Source organism: Canis aureus, chromosome 20, assembly GCF_053574225.1.
Source record: "Canis aureus isolate CA01 chromosome 20, VMU_Caureus_v.1.0, whole genome shotgun sequence".
NCBI lineage: Eukaryota > Metazoa > Chordata > Mammalia > Carnivora > Canidae > Canis > Canis aureus.
Genome location: NC_135630.1, coordinates 20,048,058 through 20,061,677, shown reverse-complemented (window position 1 = coordinate 20,061,677; position 13,620 = coordinate 20,048,058). Strand labels below are relative to the sequence as shown.

General features: G+C 35.0%; 2 long non-coding RNA genes across 18 annotated transcripts in view; one reads left to right on the top strand and one right to left on the bottom strand.

Moving 5' to 3' along the window:
• The window catches only part of LOC144291523 (uncharacterized), a 777,143-nt gene that overhangs the window by 317,522 nt on the left and 446,001 nt on the right, over positions 1–13,620 (bottom strand). The gene's annotated exons all lie outside the window — the stretch shown is intronic.
• LOC144291525 (uncharacterized) overlaps positions 2,853–13,620 on the top strand; it is an 87,149-nt gene continuing 76,381 nt past the window's right edge. For 2 of the 5 annotated variants that reach the window (XR_013358847.1, XR_013358845.1), the window contains exons 1-2: positions 2,853–2,940; positions 13,503–13,563. This is a non-coding gene — a long non-coding RNA (uncharacterized LOC144291525). Of the gene's footprint in view, positions 2,941–8,427; positions 8,505–12,251; positions 12,324–13,502; positions 13,564–13,620 lie in introns of all 5 variants that reach the window. The other 3 variants (XR_013358843.1, XR_013358844.1, XR_013358846.1) reach the window with 3 other exon arrangements.

Here is a 13,620-nt window from a genome sequence, read left to right as displayed (position 1 = left end):
TCAATCAGTTGAAGGCCGTAGAGGCAAACTGAAGCTTTCCTGGGAAGGGGTGGAAAATTTGCCTCAAGGCCGTAGCATCATTCCTCCCAGGGTTTGGAACACGCCAGTCTGCCCTGAAGGTTTATGACTTGCCAGGTCCCACAATCTTGAAAGCTAATGCCCTGAAATAAATCTCTCTCCTTGATACTTAAGTAGATAGATATATACATACATACATACATACATATATAGACATATAATTGATAGATAGGCAGTCAGTTATCTTCTTATAGGTTTTGCTTTCCTTGATAACCTTGATTGATACCATAGGTATAAAAGATAGGCAAACAAAGACCCAGAATTTTGATTGCCATATCTCAAAAAAATATATATTCAGAGATTCAATAAATATATTTTTTTCTAAAATGAAGGAATATGTGTGTGTGTGTGTGTGTGTGTGTATGTGTGTGTGTGTTTCAGAATAATATATCTTATACTGGGTCAGGAAAAATTAATGAAAGGCAATCAAGTAAGAGACATATCCTCATGCAGCTATGTATCAGAATAATGCTGTAAGTATGCTGGAAGATTAACTGGATCATCCATAAAGAACAGAAAATAAGAATGATCACAGCCCTTTTAAAAATAAAGATGTCAGAGAAAGTGAGTCAATGTATATAGAGTTCTGATTAAAGCAAATGGTGTAAAACAAGAATTCAGAGACCAAGCTGGTCTTTTTTTTCCCCCAAGAGATGTATATTGTCCTGTAAGAAGAAAAAGGAAGTATATTATTTATATACTTTCCCTAAACTATGAAATCAGAGAAAAATCTACACTTTACTATCTGAGTCAATCTTTGTCTTTCTCTGTGTAAAACATCTAAAAACAACCTGTTTCTGTTAAAAACTAGCTCTGGGAAGCCCTAAATTGTAGATGAATGCCAGAAAATATATACATAAGATTGATAGATTTTATCATTTAAGATAAATGTTCATTGAACCTGTTAAAAAATCTAAGAAAATCTAAAATAATGAACTGGTAAAGGTAATAGTAATCATGCGGAAAACATTTTAATTAGAAAATAGGCAAATACTTTATAGGAAAGAAATACAAGTGAACTCCACGAATAACAACTCTTTAAAACAAAGAAAATCCAAGGAAATCACTGTATGTATCTCTTTTGCTTACAAAATTAAAAACAATGAAATGTTTGCCAACTTCAGGGTTAGCCAGGCTAGGAGGTAATAGAAGATATCTTTGAATTATTAATAGGAATATAGCAGACACAATCTATTTGAAATCTTCTTTTGCAATATTTGTTATCTAAGTTTAAAATGTGAACACTTTTTGTCTCAACATTTCCTATATTAGAAATGAATGCCACTATAGGTAATAGCATAAGTTGGTAAGGATGGCTGTGTATAGCTGTTCTTTACAGTGCTACTTAAAATAGTGAAAAGTTGTAAATATCAGTTAGTAATTTATTAAATAAATTACAATACAGCCATGAACTAGAGCATAATGTAGGCATATTTATGATGAATACCAATACCTGTTTATGGACATAAGCACAAAAATAGCTTTAAATAAAAAAGATTTGCAAAGCAGCATCTCTGGAAAAATAATATTGCCTAAAATATGTATAAAGTACAGAGATATCTAGAATAATGGTTACCCCATCTCCTTCTGTATGATTTTCATATTGCTTGCATTTTCTATAATGCACACGTATGCTTTTTATGATCAAAACATTTCATTTAAAGAAACTCTAAACACGTTGGAGATGGGACTTGATGATTTAGCTAAGATAATTACACAGAAATTTTATTTCACAATATAAAATATGTGGCTTTTTAAATCTAATCTTGTGAGATTCTATTAAATAGTAAATATTAAGAAGGAACTACAAGAAACTATAACCTAATATCATGTTTCAGATGCTTAGTCTTACTGTGATTACAATAATTCTACATCTTGATGGAAAAGTCTCCCAAAATGCTTTCCCAAAATCTGAAATGATGAAGGAAGGGCAATGATATAGAACCAATAGAAAACATTTGAATAGTGACAAAACAATGACTCATGTTGCAAAAATTAATGAGATAATATTTTAGAAGACAAAAAAAATACATGACCTGAGAGACCATTGTTTTGGCTTTGTAATTAATTTTACAGAAAGCTCATCCCTGCCTTTGACTTTCCTCTATCTTTTTGGGAAGAAAAAAAGACACAAATTACCTGAAGACCTTTTCAGGACATTAAGATCTAGTATATCTGCTGAGGTTGGTATTCTTATCTCTTATAGTTTAGCAATTTATACCCATCAAAGCACAGTATTAAAATAGAGTCAAACTGGAGCATAATTAAAAAGCTTAAATCTATTTTAATTTTATCACATGCCCACTGGGAGAATAAAAATGATGATTCCAAGTAACAAAAGCAAGAAATTTCCAGTATTATTCAAGAGTGAGAAACCAAACAGACAAGAATCTTCTAGTTATTGAAGAAGTCAATTTACCGTGAGATAAGATGATTCATCTGACCTCAACACAGTATAGTTGAAATATCACTCAAAATTAGTCTTTTGTTATACACTAACATCTCAATAAAATATGCTGAGTAATAGAAGGAATGTGTACAGTCACCTGGCCTAGAGGTAGGCCTAGAGGGCCTTAAAAATGATAAGTTTTTCACTTATATTTTCAGTAATTTCTTAGTTGATTGAATACCTCTCAAAGGACAACCTTTTTAAATGTTTTGTAACTTGGTGAGGAAGAAGTGTATGGCTGTTAACCACATAAACCACCACCAACAAGTTGTCAGGATCAAGAAAATGTGGCCCACCCATAATGACTTCATAATGACTCATAGCATTGAAGTCCAACCAGATCCTGATATTCCATCTGGACCAACTGTATGAATGTAAAGGTGTATATTCACAGATCTGGACCAACAACATAAGTAAGCGAAAGAATTCAAAGTCAAATGGGATGTACATTTTCCCTCTAATTTATAGCCTCCTTATATAAGAGGACAAAAAGAAAGGTGGAAGCAAGTGGTTGGGTTGAATTGGTTTAGTGAGTGTGAAGGTGGCCTCTCACAGAGCAGGGAGTCGGCCAGTAGTCTGGAATCTATGCTGTAACTGTAAAGCAGCCTTTTCACTGTGCCTCAGGGGTCACTTTATAGGTGTTCTATAAACATTTTATAGCTATTCTCTGGCTGTTCCTTTTTTATAACTGCCCATCTTATCCCTCCTGGAGACGCTGACCCAGCAGGGGATGAGGTAATGACCAGTTATGGAGATCAGAATGGATTGCTTTCTTCACCCATTCACATTTCACCTACTATTTAATGACCACCCAACTATTTTCAGCACAACAAAGAGAAATCAGCAGGAGTAGCTCTGAGAGGAGAAACTAAAGGAGCTTTAGACCTGAAGGTTTCCCCATTGCCACTCTGTGAAGGAATGGTCCATCCCACTGTGCTTCCTTCAATACAGGCAGTTTTATATTTAATCTAGAAAAAAAAGGCAAGGGAATCTGATATGGGAAGAACCATGGGAAGGTACAAAAAAGACTTGGTAGGGCTCTTTCTTTTTCATTCTGATAGATAAGTAAAATTCTTTGCGGAGTGCTCACAGTATAGTTAAGAAAAAATCAGCACCCAAAGTGCAATTCTGAGATTATGTGTCTAATCAATCTGTATTACAGAGGGTAAAAGAACATTTAAACCCATGACTTCTCTTAAAATACCAGAGAATTTTTAGTTTCTTTCAAATCTAGCCGTGATCCACTAAAAAATGCAGGAAATACTATGGATAAAATGCACAACAAAAAGCAATATTTTGGTTATTGTGATGATTAGTCTTATGTGTCAACTTGAATAGATTATAGTACCCAGTTATTTAATCAGACATTTATCTAGGTATTGCTGTAAAGGTATTCTGAAGAGATAATTAACATCTATAGTCAAGGAGATTACCCTTGATAATTTGGATGGGCTTCATTCATTCAGATAAAGGCCTGAAAAGCAAAAATTAGGTTTTCTACAGAAGAAATTCTACCTCAAGACTTCAGCATAAAATTCCCCTGAGTTTCCAGCCTGTTAGGCTGCCTGATAGGTTTCAGATTTATCAGCCCCCACAACTGCATGAGTCAATTTCTAAAACCAAATCTCTCTCCCTCTATCTCTCCCACCCTCATTCCTCCCTATCTAATTCTGTTGTTGTTGTTGTTGTTGTTGTTTTTCTTAAGAAGCCTGACTGATCTAGCTATTAAATTTTAAATTTATCAAAAATATACATAAATTTCCTTAGGAATAAATTTAATGAAAGTGCAAAATTTATACACTGAAAAAAGTGTTGGAAGAAAGTAAAGAAGACTAAATTAATAGAATAATACCTCATGTTCATGAACTGGAAAACTTAATACTGCTTAGGTACTATACTTCCCAAATTTATCTACAAGTTCAAAACAATCCCTACTCTATCAAAATCCTAGCTGGTTTCTTTGTAGAATTTGCTAGCTAATCCTGAAATTTCAAGGAATCTTGAATAACAATCTTGAAAAACAAGGACAAAGTTAGAGGATTCATGCTTCCCAATTTCAAAGCTTATGACAAAGCTATAATAATTAAACCACTGGTAAACAAAACAAAAGCAAAAGTAAATATGTGAGGTGACAGATGTGTTAACTTGAAGGGGAAATCCTTTCACAATATATATGTAAATCAAATCATCACGTTGTACACCTTAAACATCTTATACTTTTATTTATCAGTTATACCTCAATAGAGCTGGAAAAAAGAAAGATATTAAAATTAAAAGAAAAAGTGGCACTGATATATTCCACATAGTTCAGTGGAATAAAATTCAGAGTCCAGAAATAAACTCTTGTGTTTAGGATCAATTAGTTTTTAATTAATGGTGCCAAGACAATTCAATGAGGAAAGAATAGTCTTTTTAACAAATGGTGCTAGGACAACAGGATATCCACATGCAAAAGAATGAACTTGAACCTAACCTCATACTATATAAATAAAATTAACTGAAAATGAGTCATAGGTGTAAATTTAAGAGCTACAACCCTAAAACTCTTGGAAGAATACATCTGTATAAATGTTCATATCCTTGGGCTTGGGAATGGTTTTTTAGATATGATACCAAAGTACATGCACATGAGAAAATTCAATATTGGAATTGGTCAAAACTAAAAAAAAAAAAAAAAATTACCTCAAAAGGTAGTAACAAGAAAGTGAAAGACAACCTATTGGTCGAGTAAAAAGATTTGCAAAGCACATTCCTGAAAGAATAGTCTCTCATACAAAAATAACTTATAACTCAAGAGTAAAAAGACATTTCATTTAACAAATGGACAAAGGAATTGAATAGGTATTTCTCAAAAGATGATGTACAATTAGCCAATAAGCACATGAAAAAATATTATCCAGTAACATTAGTTGTCAGGGAAATGCACATCAAAACCACAATGGGATACCATTACATACACTTCATAAATTAAAAAGACGCATAACAGCCATAAAACAAAACAAAGCAAAAAAAACAGATAATTATAAATGTTGACGAGAGTGTGGAGAAATTTGAAACTTCTGGTGGGAATGTAAAATGATGCATCAGCTTTGGAAAATAGTTTGACAGTTCCATAGAGTTACCACATGACTCAATAATGCCACTCTTAGGTATATACCCAAGAGAAATGAAAATATTTGTCTGTACAAAATTTGTACATGAATATTTATAGCAGCATTATTTGTAACAGCCAAAAAAGGGCAAAAAACCCAAAGGTCCATCCTTCAGAAATGGATAATTAAAGTGCAATATATTCATATAATAGAATATATTCAGTAACGAAAAGGGACAAAACATACATGCTACAACAAGGATGAATCCTAAAAACATTATGCTAAGTCAAATATTGCAGACACAAAAGGCTACATATTGTATGGTTCCCTTTATGTGAAGCACCCAGAATAGACCAATCCGTACTAATAGAAAGTAGTGCAGGGGTTACCAGGGACTGTGGTGTGGAGGGGAGAAGAGGAATGACTGCTAACTGGGCAAGTAATTTCTATAGATGTTAAAATTAGGATAAAAAGCATGTCATAATGTTAAGTAATTTTATGACCTCCGATTTGAGATTTATTGGATAGATTTGTAAATTATTTTAGATGTAGACCAAAGATAAATTCAGTCATACTTGTTATTTTTGGTTTTTCCGAGTAGACACTTGAAGGTATGGTCATAATATGGCTCTTATTTACACAACTTGGCTTTGATGTGATATTATAGTCTATAACTTTTCTCCTCTCTTGCCTACTTCCAATTCCACCTCAAAAGTACTCATCATGCAGATCTTTCTAACACAAGCTGAGGAGAGCAGTAAGACACGTGGGACGTGCCTTGTTGCCTGCTCCAGCTAACTCCCTTCTCTGAAGTATTCCTTTACCTTTTTGGAAATAAGAACACAGGGAAAGAAGAGATAATAGAAAGTGATAGAATTAGGTCAAGGGGGGATCCCTGGGTGGCACAGCGGTTTAGCGCCTGCCTTTGGCCCAGGGCGTGATCCTGGAGACCCGGGATCAAATCCCACGTCGGGCTCCCGGTGCATGGAGCCTGCATCTCCCTCTGCCCCTCTGCCTGCCTCTCTCTCTCTCTCTCATTCTGACTATCATATAAATAAATAAATAAATAAATAAATAAATAAATAAATAACAAACCTTTAAAAAAAAAGAATTAGGTCAAGGGGTTTGATTTTGAGAGACAGGACAGTCAATAGTGGTACATCACAAGCACACTGCTGGCAACTTTTGCAACACAGTAAAGACAACTGTCTCATTTTTATAAATAGTCTGTTAATGGGACACAGGGCCCTCTGCCCAAACTTGCTACATATTTTTATTGTTAGAATCTCTCAGTAGAGGGACATCTGGGTGGCTCGGTGGTTGAACATCTGCCTTGGGCTCAGCGCATGATCCTGGAGTTCCAGGATTGAGTCCCACATCAGGCTCCTTGCATGGAGCCTGCTTCTCCCTCTACTTGTGTCTCTGCCTCTCTCTCTCTCCCTCTCCTCTCTCTCTCTCTGTCTCTCATGAATAAATAAATAAATATATTAAAAAAAAAAGATTCAGTAGAGATAGATACACAGTTTGGATCATATTAAACAACTGCATTTTCACTTCTCATTTTTCTATTACCTTCCTAACAAGCAATTTAGAAAGACAGATATATACAGATATTTATGTAGAGGTAGAGGGAGATAGATAGGAATAATAAGGGATACTAAAACTGATACAACATTTCTGTCTAACTTAAAACTCACAGTACTAGCAAATACATGAATATCTCTAGTTTATTTATACTCTTAAAAATACATTTATAAGCATCAGAATCACCCTGTTCTACTCTGTGTTCTCTGCCCTAAGGCTTAGCATGGGTCATCTATCTATGACCATGTGTTTGCTCTGGGGCTAAGCACAGGACTATGGTCTCCAAGTCAATGCTATTTTCATCAGACATATGGGAATGGCAGAAATAAGTTTGGTTTTGTTTTTTCCTCATGAATTCCCAACCTCAATTGATTTTACTTGTTGCAAAGCCATGTATTAGAGTAATTGTTTTCATCTTATATCCAAAAATGGAGAATTTCATAGATTAAAAATCTCTGAGTTACTTTCAGTGCTGTATTTTTCTTCCTTTTGTCCTAGTTGTCAGTCTCCAAGGTATTCCTCTGTTTTAGAATGTAGGTTTTATTATTATTCTGAGCTAGTGAGGCCAGATCAGGCAAGGAGTGCCATTGAAAAGGCAGTTTGTTATTCACAATTCCCAAGAAGATGGGAGCACATCATGCCATGCAAGGCCATTTAACCTTGCTAAATAGAAAGTAAGGCCAAATGAGACTTTAACAGGATTTAAAAGAAAAAGAAAAAATATAATTTAAATATATTAATAACTCTGTACTCTTTCTTCCCTTCTTCCTTGGAGAAGCACCAGGACTGTCAGGGGACGGAGGGAGCCAGGGGAAAATGTGTTGTGGTTTTATTTATTTTTTTCTAAAAAGATTGTATTTATTTATTTGAGAGAGAGAGCACACAAGCAGAGGAAGGGGCAGAAACAGGCTCCCTGCTCAGTGGTCTTGGTCTATTGCAGGGCTCAGTCCCAAGACCCTGGGATCCTGACCTGAGCCAAAGGCAAACACTTAACCTACTGAATCACTCACGTACCCTGTGTTGTGGTTTTAGAAGGAAGGAAGGAGTAAGGCAAGGTAAGTCAGTACCTGACCCTGTGATGATTAAGGCAGGGTAATATTGGCCCAGACTATAAGAGGCCTCAAGAAGTGTGTGTGTATGTGTGTGTGTTGGGGGGTGGGCTCCGTATTGTTTAGTTTGTATACAAAGAGTGTACTTATAGTCTTAGTCCTTAACTATCTCTAGGAATCAGCTAGCCCTGGGAGGGGTAGACCTTCCAGGGTCCAGAAGGCCCAGGAACTGAAATATAAGAATACAAATACGTAAGTAACACACTCTCCTTTACTGTCTGTACTTCAACATCTACCTTCAAATGCTTTTACTTTAATGTTTAAATGTCTGACATATTAAAATGTTACCATCCCCAGGAGAGAGCACATATAGGCAGACCTCATCAACTAAGTGCATTAAATACTTATTATGTAGGAGGGTCATGCAGAAGCTCCTCACCACTGGAGAATTAGACTGCCCTACTCTGTGTTTCCAAAAATCACAACTAAGGGAATAGTGAACATAGTGTAAAGTGCACTACAAATATCGCCTTTTTGCTCTGTTTATTTCATAACTCTTCTTTGCAATGTTTGAAACTTCTTTGTAAATGAGAAGCTAAACCAAATGCAAACCAGCATCCTCAAATAAATACACTGCCAATAATACTAGCCTTATCATTAGTTAACCACCAAGCAAATACTTTAGGTTCTCTTGATGATTTTAGGCAAACACAAACCTTAGGAGAACTAAAAAAAATATCCCCATGTTTCTGACCCTTCTCTTCTTTTAAAATGTTTGTTACCATGCCCTTTTTGGTAGAGAGCATTTATTTTATTATTTTTTTAAAGATTTTATTTATTTGTTCATGAGAGACACAGATAGAGAGAGAGGTAGAGACACAGGCAGAGGGAGAAGCAGGCTCCACACAGGGAGCCCGACGTTCCTGCCCAACGTGGGACTTGATCCAGGGTCTCCAGGATCAGGCCCTGGGCTGAAGGCAGCGCTAAACTTTTGAGCCACCCGGGCTGCCCAGTAGAGAGCATTTAAAACAAACAAACAACTTTTTCCCTAAACGCTTTATAAGAGCTTATAGCTACTGAAAATTTTCTGCTCACTATTTCCATGTTCATTTCTACTTAAACTTAGAGAATCAGCCCTGGAAAGTATGGCCAACCATAGCATAGCATAACTATAAGAACAAAGTAGATTTGGTTATAGGATAAAAGGCCAAATAAGACTTTAAGAAGATTTAAAGGTCAAATAAAAATTATTTAATACATTACCAATCATATCCCTTTGCCCAAATAAAAAAAAATCGCATATATATATATATATATATGCTTCTGTATACACATACATATTTATATGCTTATGTATATACACATATATGGTATATATATACATGTATACATACTACAGTAAAAGCCTGCATTCTTGTCCATCCACTGTTTTAATTCTTAAATACAAGACCTTTCCTTTTAATTGTCCACTCATAAAGTTTTAATTAGCCAAATTTCTAAAACATGACAATCACACTGCTGAAAATCAGCCACAGTTTTGATTTACAGGTCTGCAAAGAATTACTTGGTAGCAATCAGAATGAATTGCACAACCTATGTCCAAAGCTTTCTCATATGGTATAAACACAAACAAATGGTATGGTAATTCTCTTTGATTGCACTAGTTGGGGGAATTTAGCAGAAGCAGCCAAAAGCTAGCTGAAGGTATTCTATCTGCTGGGCTACATATCATAAAATAGCTAAGCACGTGTACCATTGATTATATATAATATTAGAGTTTATTTCTAAGCTATATCACTAAGAAACAAGTGCTATTAAGAATGCAGAATAATCTGGTATACAGATACTGAATTTTAAGATTTGCCTGAGCTAAGGTGGAATTTAGCACATTTAGTATAGCTTTATAATTCTCTCATAGCATAGTGCTGTACTTTGTATGATTTTGCTGTTTATAAATTTTGTGGATAGTTAGGGACAACAGAGTAATAAAATGTATAAATGAGAGCAGACTTTCCCATTTTAAAAATAAAATTCTTGCTCCATATTAAATGTCTATCAATATTTTTTTGTAGACAAATTTTATGATTTTTGCACCAAATGAAACTTCTAAAGAGAACCCCAAGTGGTGCCCGGCTGGTGCAGTTGGTTTAACATTCAACTTTTGATTTGGCTCAGGTTTTAATCTCAGAATCATGAGATCCAGCCCTTTATCAGCTCCGTGCTCACCAGAGAGTCAGCCTGGGAGTCTCTCTCTCTCTCTCTCTCTCTCTACCTCTACCTCTACCTCTCCTGCTTGTGTGTGCTCTCTCTCTTTAAATAAATAAATAAATAAATAAATAAATAAATAAATAAATAAATAAATCTTAAAAAAAATAAACTAAAGAGAACCCCAAGGTGTTAGCAGCTCATAGCTACCAGGTAAAAAATAATATCTCTAATAATATCAGCTTTAATATCTCTAACATAAAGCATAACACTATAAATGCTAATAACACAGTGCTTAGATTCAGAGCAGGATTTTAACTTTCAAAACATATCCCTTATTCATTACCTGGAGTTCTGAAAGGTTATTCATTTCAGGAGCCCTTAACAATATAAAAAAGGAGGTTATAGGGATCCCTGGGTGGCTCAGCGGTTGAGCGTCTGCTTTCGGCCCAGAGCATGTTTCTGGAGTCCCGGGATCAAGCCCCACATCGGGCTCCCTGCATGGAGCCCGCTTCCCCCTCTACCTGTGTCTCTGCCCCTCTCTCTGGGTCTCTTGTGAATAAATAAATTCTTTTTTTTTTTTTAAAGGAGGTTATAATTTCTAAGCATGGGGATTTTCATATTAGGTTCTAAAATATATCATAAGCCATAATAGTTATATGACGTTAAAAAACTTCCTGTGAAGTCTCCATCTCCCGTTGGAACTAAGGCTACTTCTAGGATCTTGTGGTGCAGGGGTAGTGGGAGTAACATGCGGTAGGAAAAAATTCTAGCAAAGATTACGGGAAGAACGATTACCCTCCTGTAAAAGATTAAAACAACAACGATAATAAAATATAAGGCAAAGGTAGTAACCTAAAATAAATGAGCATTTTTTAATGCTGAAAATAAACTACTTATCTATTTTTATTCCTTATGTTTGGGAGAAAAGATCACATCTCAATTTCCTCATATTTAACATGCACAAACTATATCCCAGGCTTTATGCTATGAACATTATAAACATCATATCACTTATTCCTAGAATAACTCTAAACCATAGGAACTATTAAAGGCTTCTTTTTACACAAGAAGTAATGGAATGCTAGAAGTCCAAGTCCAATCTACTAAGAGATTGAGCCACGATGTGAAGGGCTCCAAAATTATTATCTAGGGGTGACATCTAAAAACATACCCAAATGTTCTTGACAATTTATACTTCATTAAGAATAAGCTTCGGTGCAATTCTGGAAGGCCTTTTTATATTATTAAATTTTATTTTAAAAAAAGAATACCAGCAGAAATTAGCTTGCTCGAATGGTATGTAAAATAATCAGGTTGAGACAAATCCGTTGTCACAGCTTAAACTCTGAGGAGGCATCTTCAGTAGCTTTTTTAAATAGGTAATTCATTTATGTTCAGCAACCCCTAAGTCAGTCCACTTTAGAAAAACTGTTGGAGGGAGTAGGGGATTGTTTTTCCAGTGGTAGAGGTTACAGAGGAGGGAGGAAACAATAGAAGTTGGAAAGGTTTACCACAATGCTGGTTAATGCCTTATATGGAAAATTTCTCTCTGTATAGGGATGAATTTTGACCAGAGTCAGTACAAAATAACTTTGAATCTTGAGAAAATTACAGGGTTTATCTTACACTCTTGGAAGGTACATCTGTCAGGACACTCAATCAACCCATCATGTTACTGCTATGTCTTGAGGAAAGCCAAGGAAATGAGTATACAGGGATTATGTCAATTTAAGCATAAATTCCTATCCAAAGCTCAAAACTGGAAGAAAACAGTATAAAACTTCCCTCCAGGCAGATGGTGTTTCGACTGTAATGGCTAACTTGACAGTGGAAGGGACGATGTGAAGACAAGGTGAAGGGAAGGTAAACTTTAGACTTTCCTGGTTTGCAGTCATGACTAAGTGTGAGATCTTAGGCAGGATGTTTTTTGATCTGTTTGAACTTTTGTGTCCCTACCTAAAAAGAAGTATACACAGTTTTAAAATTTGTTACATATAATACTTCAGTGGATGAGAGCTACAAAATTAGGAGCTCCAATTATTATTAAGGCAACTGAAGACTTAACTGTACAGCTACTTTTAATGCTTACTTTGGGTCTCCTTTTTAACAGTGCTTCCTCAATATTATTTCTCAAAATATTAGATTTCTAAGATAAAATAAGGGTCCTTTAAAATAAAGGTTATATAATAATGCAAATGATGAATTTCCTAAAACAGGAGTATAGAAGGATGATATATAAACATTCCCAAAATTATTTTATTGTGGTATCTTTTTATTTTTCCTATAGGGTATTGGTTGAACCCTAAGAAAACACAATTGAAATGAGCATATATTACTTTTCCCCAGGAGTCTTTCTTCAATAACCCAGCAGAATAATCATAAATTAACTAAGTGTCTCAGTACACACTGGCAGAAAGTAGGGAATTATATAGGCACAGGCTTAAATCGATCTAGAAGACCCCTAGTCATCTTTGAGAATAAAATTGTGCTAAGCTTTCAAACTTCTGAACTCTGTAATAAAGCAAAGGCTTAGAAATTTCTCTCTTCCTTTCCATTAATTCATATAACCACTTCTAACAGATATTCAAATAATAGAAGTGGAAAAACCAATTTCTTGCTCAGAAGTCTAGAGACTTCAGAGTTAAATAAAGGATAAAACCCCAAGCTTAAAAGGGTAGAAAAGCTCCTTATCTCCATCCTGTTTACTCACCATATAAGAATATCCTTTGATATAAGCAAAAGTCTATCCCAGAGCAGGAGGAGGGAAGAGGAAAAAAAAAAAAAAAAAGAAGGCTGGATGTTTTCTTTCAGCAATGTGTAATTACTGTATGAATTAAAATAAAAAATAAAACTTTTAGTGGAAGATTATGGGAAGAACACGTAACCTATAACACATATTCATTCTTTTGATAAAATCTGAGTGCCTAGTATTATTCTAGGTATTAATCTGAGTATTAATCTGAGTGCCTAGCATTATTCTAGAGCAGTTTTGAAAACTGAAGCAGTTTTTGCATGTGCCTAATATCTGCTTATTTTGCTTAGAAACCAGAGGCATAAGGTGAAATGACTAGAAAGATGATCCTTGGGAGAAGAAAGTGGAAAGGTAAGGGTCCTGAAATGTCAATATTTATTTTTGTCCTTCATTCATCATTGGGCTTCC